At 41.4% G+C, this 10,623-nt stretch overlaps 1 non-coding gene across 1 annotated transcript; it reads right to left on the reverse strand.

Annotated features, from left to right (window-relative positions):
- Positions 1 to 693: 693 nt before the first annotated feature.
- LOC130983743 (small nucleolar RNA R71) lies at positions 694 to 800 on the reverse strand. Its single transcript, XR_009087721.1, has one exon. It is a non-coding gene; the product is annotated as a small nucleolar RNA R71 (small nucleolar RNA).
- Positions 801 to 10,623: the final 9,823 nt, after the last annotated feature.

A 10,623-nucleotide genomic window follows, 5' to 3' on the forward strand; every position in this document is an offset into this window, starting at 1 on the left:
CTCTTCACTTCTCTTCATCTCAAATCACTGCCCCTATCCTTACCCTTGTGTTTGGATTCTCCTTTCTTTATTACCTTCTTCTTCTACTAATAATAAGGAACCTCTTTACTGTGACATAGAGGATTCCTCTTCTTTTTCTGTTCTCTTCTCTTTCATATGAGCAGGAACAAGGAAAAAGGCATTCTTGTTGAAGCTGATCTAGAACCTGAAAGGACTCTGAAGAGGAAACTAAGAGAAGCTAAATTACAACAATACAGAGACAACCTTGCTGAAATTTTCGAACAAGAAAAGGAGATGGCAGTCGAACCTAACAACAATAATGCAAGAAGGATGCTTGGTGATTATACTGCACCTACTTCCAAGTTTGATGGAAGAAGCATCTCAATTCCTGCCATTGGAGCAAACAATTTTGAGCTAAAACCTCAATTAGTTGCTCTAATGCAACAGAACTGCAAGTTTCATGGACTTCCATCAGAAGATCCCTACCAGTTCTTAACTGAGCTCTTGCAGATCTGTGAGACTATTAAGACTAATGGAGTAGATCCTGAAGTCTACAGGCTCATGCTTTTCCCTTTTGCTGTAAGAGACAGAGCTAGAGCATGGTTGGACTATCAACCTAAAGATAGCCTGGACTCTTGGGATAAGCTGGTCACGACCTTCTTGGCGAAGTTCTTTCCTCCTCAAAAGCTGAGCAAGCTTAGAGTGGATGTTCAGACCTTCAAGCAAAAAGATGGTGAATCCCTCTATGAAGCTTGGGAAAGATACAAGCAGATGACCAAAAGATGTCCTTCTGATATGTTTTTAGAATGGACTATGATAGATATATTCTATTATGGTCTATCTGAGTTCTCTAAGATGTCATTAGACCATTCTGCAGGTGGATCCATTCACCTAAAGAAAATGCCTGCAGAAGCTCAAGAACTTATTGACATGGTTGCAAATAACCAGTTCATATACACTTTTGAGACGAACTCCGTGAATAATGGGACGCCTCAAAGGAAGGGAGTTCTTGAAATTGATGCTCTGAATGCCATATTGGCTCAGAACAAAATGTTGACTCATCAAGTCAACATGATTTCTCAAAGTCTGAATGGATGGCAAAATGCATCCAACAGCACTAAATTATATGGCAGAGGTAAATTATATGGGTGAACCTTATGAAAACACCTATAATTCATCATGTAGAAATCATCCAAATTTCTCATGGAAGGATCAACAAAAGCCTCAACAAGGCTTTAATAATGGTAGAGGAAATAGGCTCAGCAATATCAAGCCTTATCCATCATCTTCTCAGCAACAGACAGAGAATTATGAACAGAATACCTCTAACTTAGCAAATCTAGTCTCTGATCTGTCTAATGCCACTTTAAGTTTCATGAATGAAACAAGGTCCTCCATCAGAAATCTGGAGGCACAAGTGGGCCAGCTGAGTAAGAAAATCACTGAAACCCCTCCTAGTACTCTCCCAAGCAATACTGAAGAGAATCCAAAAAGAGAGTGCAAGGCCATTGATATAATCAATATGGCCGAATCTAGAGAGGAAGGAGAGGACGTGAATCCCAATGAGGAATACCTCATGGGACGTCTCTCAAGCAAGAAGGAGTCCCCTATTGAGGACCCACGGGAATATGAGACTCATATAGAGACCATAGAGATCCCATTAAACCTCCTTCTGCTATTCATGAGCTCTGAAGACTATTCTTCCTCTGAAGAGGATGAAGATATAACTGGAGAGCAAGTTGCTCAATATCTAGGAGCTATCATGAAGCTGAATGCCAAGTTATTTGGCAATGAGACTTGGGAAGGTGAACCCCCCTTGCTCATCAGTGAACTAGATACATGGGTTCAGCAAACCTTACCTCAAAAGAGACAAGATCCTGGCAAATTCTTAATACCCTATACCATAGGCACCATGACCTTTGAAAAGGCTCTGTGTGACCTGGTGTCAAGCATAAATCTTATGCCACTCTCTGTAATGGAGAAGCTGGGGATCATTGAGGTACAGCCTGCCATATTCTCATTACAAATGGTAGACAAGTCAGTAAGACAAGCTTATGGATTAGTAGAGGACGTGTTAGTAAAGGTTGAGGGCCTTTACATCCCTACTGATTTCATAATCTTAGACACTAGGAAGGAGGAAGATGAATGCATCATCCTGGGAAGACCTTTCCTAGCCACAGCAGGAGCTGTGATAGATGTTAACAGAGGAGAATTAGTCCTTCAATTGAATGAGGACTACCTTGTGTTTAAGACCCAAGGGTGTTCTTCTGTATACATGGAGATGAAGCATGAAAAGCTTCTCTCAAGACAGAGTCAAACAAAGCCCCCACAATCAAACTCCAAGTTTGGTGTTGGGAGGCCACAGCCAAACACTAAGTTTGGTGTAGAATCCCCACATCCAAACTCTAAGTTTGGTGTTGGGAGTCTACAACATTGACCTGATCGAGGCTTCGTGAGAGCCTACTGTCAAGCTATTGACATTAAAAGAAGCGCTTATTGGGAGGCAACCCAATTTTTTTTTATTTATCTAATTTTATTTTATTTTCATTGTTTTTTTTATGTTTAATTAGGTTCATGATCATGTGGAGTCACGAAAAAAAATATTAAAATTAAAAACAGAATAAAAAAACAACAAAAGAAAAATCACACCCTGGAGGAAGGACTTACTGGCGTTTAAACGCCAGTAAGGAGCATCTGGCTGGCATTCAACGCCAGAACAGAGCATGGATCTGTCATTGAATGCCAGAAACAAGCAGCATCTTGGCATTTGAACGTCAGGAATATACCTTGAGGAGAGCTGGCGCTGAACGCCAGAAACAAGCATGGAACTGGCGTTCAACGCCAGAAACATGCTGCAATTGGGCGTTGAACGCCCAGATTGAGCATCACTTCGGCGTTTAAATGGCAGAATTGTATGCAAAGGCATTCTACATGCCTAATTGGTGCAGGGAGGTAAATCCTTGACACCTCAAGATCTGTGGACCCCACAGGATCCCCACCTACCTCAACTCACCCTCTCTCATCTTCTTCACATTCATCTTCTCTTCCCCATAAACATTCTTCCCCAAAAACCCTTCACCAATCACCTCAATCTCTTTTTCCAATTACCCACCTTCACCACTCACATCCATCCACCCTTCCCCATAAACCCCACCTACCTTAAAAATTCAAAATCACTTTCCCACCCAACCCACCCAATATGGCCGAACCTTAACCTCTCTCCCCCACTATAAATACCTCTCCATTCTTCTTCATTTTCACACAACACAACCCCATCTTCTATACCTTGGCCGAATACACTTTCCCCCACTCTCCTCCATCTATTCTCTTTTTCTTCTTCTATTCTTTATTCTCTTGCTCGAGGGCGAGCAATATTTTAAGTTTGGTGTGGTAAAAGCATAGCTTTTTGTTTTTCCATAACCACCTATGGCACCTAAAATCGGAGAAACCTCTAGAAAAGGGAAAGGGAAGACAAAAGCTTCCACCTCCGAGTCATGGGAGATGGAGAGATTCATCTCTAAAGCCCATCAAGACCACTTCTATGATGTTGTGGCCAAGAAGAAGGTGATCCCTGAGGTCCCTTTCAAACTCAAGAAAAATGAGTATCCGGAGATCCGACATGAGATCCAAAGAAGAAGTTGGGAAGTTTTAACCAACCCCATTCAACAAGTCAGAATCTTAATGGTTCAAGAGTTCTATGCCAATGCATGGATCACTAGGAACCATGATCAAAGTATGAACCCGAATCCAAAGAATTATCTTACAATGGTTCGGGGGAAATACTTAGATTTTAGTCCGGAAAATGTGAGATTGGCGTTCAACTTGCCCATGATGCAAGGAGATGCACGCCGCTACACTAGAAGGGTCAACTTTGATCAAAGGTTAGACCAAGTCCTTATGGACATATGTGTGGAAGGAGCTCAATGGAAAAGAGACTCCAAAGGCAAACCGGTTCAATTAAGAAGACTAGACCTCAAGCCTGTGGCTAGAGGATGGTTGGAGTTCATCCAACGCTCCATCATCCCCACTAGCAACCGATCTGAAGTTACTGTGGATTGGGCCATCATGATTCATAGCATCATGAATGGAGAGGAAGTAGAAGTTCATGAATTCATCTCCCTTGAACTCTATAAAACAGCCGAAAAGCCCTCTACCTTGGCAAGGCTAGCTTTTCCTCATCTTATTTGCCATCTATGTTACTCAGCTGGAGTCATCATAGAAGGAGACATCCCCATTGAGGAGGAAAAGCCCATCACTAAGAAAAGGATGGAGCAAATAAGAGAGCCCACTCATGGAACCCAAGAGACGCATGAGGAAGCTCATCACCAAGAAATCCCGGAGATGCCTCAAGGGATGCACTTTCCTCCAAACAACTTTTGGGAACTGATGACAAGTCATCATATACCCATTTTTCAAGCTAATTTCATTTGTTTTGTTAGTCTTTATGCACTTTCTTGCTTCCTAAGTAAGTGATTTGGAGTGAAAATGCACAACTTCTTTAAATCAAGCAACCACCATGAAATTAATGTTAATCCATGAGGTTTAAGCTAATTTTAATTGAATTTTAATTGATTTATAAGCCTTTTGAATTTAGTGATACTTTGAGTGGTTGTTTTGGTTTATTGTAGGTGAAGAAAAGAAAAAAAGGAAAAGCGTGGCCTAAGGAAGTGTGGCCCAAGGAAAAGAAAGTGTGGTCAAAGAGAGAAGAAGTGTGGCGCACAACATGAGGAAGGGCAAGCATTGCCCTCCACAAGGGCACACTGCCCTCTAGGAGAGCAACATAAGGGAACTAAGCAGAGAAGGCAACTCTGCCCTGCCCACTACAAGGGCAGAGCACAATTTTGTGCCTTGGAATCAAGAGGAATAAAATGTTGCCCTGCCCTCCACAAGGGCAGTATCGGGCTCACCAAGGGAGAAAATCAAAGGAAAATGTCTCCAAATGCTTGCCACAAGAGTTGAACACGGGACCATGAGGAAGCAAGGAACTAAGTCCCATCACCGTGCCAAGAAACCAAGGAAAATGAATGAGCGTGTGTTTCGGCCATGATTCGAACCTGGGACATCAAAGTGAAAACACTGCCCTGCCCTCCGCGAGGGCAGGGCAGCATTTTGTTGGTGCATGGATCTGGCGCACCAAGGCTCAATTCTGGCGCACCAAGGCTCAATTCTGGCGCACCATCACGATCCTGGCAGCACCAATTTTTCCTGCCCTGCCCTCCGCGAGGGCAGGGCAGTGTTCTGCGCACCAAGGCACGTTCCTGGCAGCACCAGCGCGCACCACAGCTTGAATCTGGCGCACCAATTTTTTCCTGCCCTGCCCTCCGCGAGGGCAGGGCAGCGTTTTGTGCACCAAGACTGCACCAAGCCGCACCAAGCCGCACCAAGCAAGCACCAACACGCACCAAATCCTGCCCTGCCCTCCACAAGGGCAGGGCAGCCTCCTGGAAGCAATCTTTCATGGGCCAAAAATTGAATTAAAAATCCAATTTAATTCATTTCTTCACCAAATCAAAAGCCCATCCAAATCCCAAAATCCAAGAATAGAAAGTGTATAAATAGGATCTAGTTTGATGTAATTAGGACCTTTTGCTTAGCTTTTGAATTTTGCACTTTCTTTTGAGCTTTGAATTTTATTTTTGCACTTGGGAACTTCTCTTGGTGTCTTCACTGAGATTTTAGAGAATTAGGGAGGAGAATTGATCTCTCTTCTTCCTCGTTCTTGCTTGGGTCTTTTTAGTTTCCTTGTTTTGATTCTTGGGTGTTAAGAATTGAGAAAATTCTGTCTCAATCTCCACTCAAGAACTCTTTAATTTCTTTTCTGCATAATTGGTGGACGAAATTGTATCTCTTTATGGAATATGATAATAGAGCCTGGTCCAAGATCAACTTCGTTCAACTAACCAGCAAGTGCACTGGGTCGTCCAAGTAATACCTTACGTGAGTAAGGGTCGATCCCACGGAGATTATTGGTTTGAAGCAATCAATACTTATTTTATTAATCTTAGTCAGGATGCCAATAATGTTATTTGGATTTTACTTGTAAAAAGCCAAACTACTTAAAATTGTAAGTTGGAATAATAAAGAGTACTAGCGTTACTTGTTGTGCAGTAATGGAGAATATGTTGGAGTTTTGGAGATGCTTTGTCCTTTGAACTTCAACTCTTCCTTGAAATCCTCTTCTCACACGCAAGTTCCTTCCATGGCAAGCTCTATGTAGGGTGTCACCGTTGTCAGTGGCTACTTCCCATCCTCTCAGTGAAAACGTTCCTATGCTCTGTCACAGCACGGCTAATCATCTGTCGGTTCTCAATCAGGTTGGAATAGAATCCATTGATTCTTTTGCGTCTGTCACTAACGCCCAGCCCTCAGGAGTTTGAAGCACGTCACAGTCATTCAATCCCTGAATCCTACTCGGAATACCACAGACAAGGTTTAGACTTTCCGGATTCTCATGAATGCCGCCATCTATCTAGCTTATACCACGAAGATTCTGTTTAAGGAATCTAAGAGATATTCATTCAGTCTGATGTAGAACGGAGGTGGTTGTCAGGCACACGTTCATGGATTGAGGAAGGTGATGAGTGTCACGGATCATCACCTTCTTCACTATTAAGCGCGAATAAACATCTTAGATAAGAACAAGCGTGTTTGAATGGAAAACAAAGGAATTGTATTAAATCATCGAGACGCTGCAGAGCTCCTCACCCCCAACAATGAAGTTAGAGACTCATGCCGTCACAAAGTATGTAATTCAGATCTGAAAATGTCATGAGATACAAGAAATGTCTGTAAAAGTTGTTTAAATAGTAAACTAGTAACCTAGGTTTACAGAAATTGAGTAAACAGAGATAATTGGTGCAGAAATCCACTTCTGGGGCCCACTTGGTGTGTGCTGGGGCTGAGACTAAAGCTATCCACGAGTAGAGGCCTTTCTTGGCGTTAAACTCCAGGTTATGACGTGTTTTGGGCGTTCAACTCCGGATCATGACGTTTTTCTGGCGTTTAACTCCAGACAGCAGCATGAACTTGGCGTTTAACGCCAAGTTACGTCGTCTATCCTTGCGCAAAGTATGGACTATTATATATTGCTGGAAAGCCCTGGATATCTACTTTCCAACGCCGTTGAGCGCGTGCCAATTGGACTCCTGTAGCTCCAGAAAATCCATTTCGAGTGCAGGGAGGTCAGGATCCAACAGCATCAGCAGTCCTTTTTCAGCCTAAGTCAGATTTTTGCTCAACTCCCTCAATTTCAGTCAGAAAATACCTGAAATCACAGAAAAATACACACACTCATAGTAAAGTCCAGAAATATGATTTTTGCTTAAAAACTAATATTATTTTACTAAAAACTAATTGAAACATACTAAAATCTACATGAAATTACCCCCAAAAAGCGTACAAAATATCCGCTTATCACAACACCAAACTTAAACTGTTGCTTGTCCTCAAGCAACTAGATGAATAAAATAGGTTCTAACAGAAATTAAGAAGTAATAATATTTCAGAGTTTTAAATGAAGCTCAGATTCTTATTAGATGAGCGGGGCTTGTAGCTTTTTGTTTCTGAACAGTTTTGGCATCTCCCTGTACCTTTTGAATTTCAGAATGATTGGCATCCCTAGGAACTCGGAATTCAGATAGTATTATTGACTCTCCTAGTGTAGTATGTTGATTCTTGAACACAGTTATTTTATGAGTCTTGGCCGTGGCCCTAAGCACTTTGTTTTCCAGTATTACCACCGGATACATAAATGCCACAGACACATAACTGGGTGAACCTTTTCAGATTGTGACTCAGCTTTGCTAGAGTCCCCAGTCAGTGGTGTCCAGAGCTCTTAAGCACACTCTTTTGCTTTGGATCACGACTTTAACCACTCAGTCTCAAGCTTATAACTTGGACCTGCATGCCACAAGCATATGGTTAGGGACAGCTTGGTTTAGCCGCTTAGGCCTGGATTTTATTTCCTTGGGCCCTCCTATCCATTGATGCTCAAAGCCTTGGATCCCTTTTTTACTCTTGGCTAGTGCTCATGGCTTGTTTTTTTTTTTTTTTTAACTGCTTTTTCTTGCTTCAAGAATCAATTTCATGATTTTTCAGATCATCAATAATATTTTTCGTGTTCCTCATCCTTTCAGGAGCCAATATTCATCAAATTCAAAGTACATATTATGCACTGTTCAAGCATTCATTCAGAGAACAAAAAGTATTGCCACCACATATAATTAATTATAAATTTTATTATTAAGAACTCGAAAATATAAATTACTTCTTTATTCTAAAAAAATCTACTACTTTATTCATGCCTGATGATGATGAGAAAAATAAATTATCGCTTAAATGGAAATAAAATCAAGATAGATAAACTAAATATCTCCTAAGGTAAAATCCTATAATAACACTATCACAGAGTTAAAGCTGGAATTAGAACTTAACAACCTGTATTTTGGGAAGTGGATGTTCCTCTAGTCTGTGGGGTGCCTTCAAGAATAAGTTTCTGACGCTTCAGCTCCCTTAAGTTCACATCCTTGCTCTTCCTGTTCTCTTAGGTGCCATGATCTTAATGAGTTTTAGCTCAGTGATCATGGCAAATCACACCAAACTTAGAGGTTTGCTTGTCCTCAAGCAAAAGAAAGGAAAGGAGAGGAGTAGAAGGAAAGGCATTTTCACATAAAGATAAGATGAGTTGAAAAAGATATGAGAAGAAATTAAAAAATATTTGAAAAAAAATTGGATTGGAAAAAGATTTGTGTTTATGAATTAAGATACATTTGATATTTTTGAAAGAGGAATTTTAGAAATTAGGGTTCTTAGAAAACCAATTTGATTTTGAAGGATGACATTTTGAAACATGTTTATGCAAGAAATCATGAATTGAAACTTAAAAATTTAGAAAATTTGTAAAGAAAAACGAATTTTTTACCTCCTCCCACCATCCTGGCGTTTAAACGCCCACATGATGCATGTGTTGGGCGTTTAACGCCCAATAGTTGCTTCTCCTGGGCGTTCAACGCCCATTTGCTGCATCTTTCTGGCGTTGAACGCCAGGAAGTCCTTTGTTACTGGGCGTTTTTCTAAACGCCCAGGATGCTGCCAAACTGGCGTTAAACGCCCAGAAGGTGCTTCTTTCTGGCGTTTAACGCCCAGAAGATGCTCCTTTCTGGCGTTTAACGCCCAGAAGGCTACCCTTACTGGCGTTGAACGCCCAGTGGGTGCTTCTTTTGGGCGTTCAATGCCCAAAATGCTTCTTACTGGCTTTTTCACGCCAGTGAGCTTCCAATTTCCCTTATAACTCTGTGAATCCAACCAATTGCTATTTTACCTTGAAGATACCTTGACATATACCTGTAAAAAAAAATTTAATACGAATAAAATTAAATTTTGTGATTGGCTGGGTTGCCTCCCAGCAAGCGCTTCTTTAATGTCATTAGCTGGACTATTATTGAGTTTTAATCAAGTCTCAGTTTTGAGCATTCTTGCTCGAAATTACCTTCAAGATAGTGTTTAACTCTTTGTCCATTAACAATGAACTTTTTGTTAGAGTCACTATCCTGAAGTTCTATGTATCCATATGGTGATACGCTTGTAATTACATATGGACCTCTCCACCGGGATTTCAATTTCCCAGGGAATAATTTGAGCCTTGAATTAAATAACAGAACTTTCTGTCCTGGCTCAAAGACTCTGGATGACAATTTCTTATCATGCCATCTTTTTGCTTTCTCTTTGTAAATTTTTGCATTTTCGAAAGCATTGAGTCTAAATTCCTCTAGCTCATTTAACTGGAGTAATCGTCTTTCTCCAGCTAACTTGGCATCAAGGTTCAGGAATCTGGTTGCCCAGTAGGCCTTGTGTTCCAGTTCCACTGGCAAGTGGCACGCCTTTCCATACACAAGCTGGTACAGAGAGGTCCCTATAGGGGTCTTAAATGCTGTTCTGTATGCCCACAGAGCATCATCCAAGCTTCTTGCCCAATCCTTTCTACGGTTAATTACAGTCCGTTCCAGGATTCTTTTGAGTTCTCTATTTGAGACTTCAGCTTGCCCATTAGTTTGTGGATGATATGGAGTAGCCACCCTGTGGTTGACTCCATAACGTGCCAGAGCAGCATAAAGCTGTTTATTGCAGAAATGAGTGCCCCCATCACTAATTAACACTCTAGGGATACCAAATCTGCTGAAGATGTGTTTCTGGAGGAATTTTAACACTATTTTAGTGTCATTAGTGGGTGTTGCAATAGCCTCCACCCATTTGGATACATAATCCACTGCCACCAGAATATAAGTGTTTGAGTATGATGGTGGGAAAGGTCCCATGAAGTCAATGCCCCATACATCAAACAACTCAATCTCCAAGATTCCTTGTTGAGGCATGGCATAACTGTGAGGTAGGTTGCCTGATCTTTGGCAACTGTCACAATTAAGCACAAATGCTCGGGAATCTTTATAGAGAGTAGGCCAGTAGAAGCCACTTTGGAGGACTCTTGTGGCTGTTCGCTCACTTCCAAAATGTCCTCCATACTGTGATCCATGGCAATGCCAAAGGATCTTCTGTGCTTCCTCTTTAGGCACACATCTACGGATTACTCCGTCTGCACATCTCTTGAAGAGATATGGTTCATCCCAA

The sequence above is a fragment of the Arachis stenosperma genome, chromosome 5 (genome assembly GCF_014773155.1).
Source record: "Arachis stenosperma cultivar V10309 chromosome 5, arast.V10309.gnm1.PFL2, whole genome shotgun sequence".
Classification (NCBI taxonomy): Eukaryota; Viridiplantae; Streptophyta; class Magnoliopsida; order Fabales; family Fabaceae; genus Arachis; species Arachis stenosperma.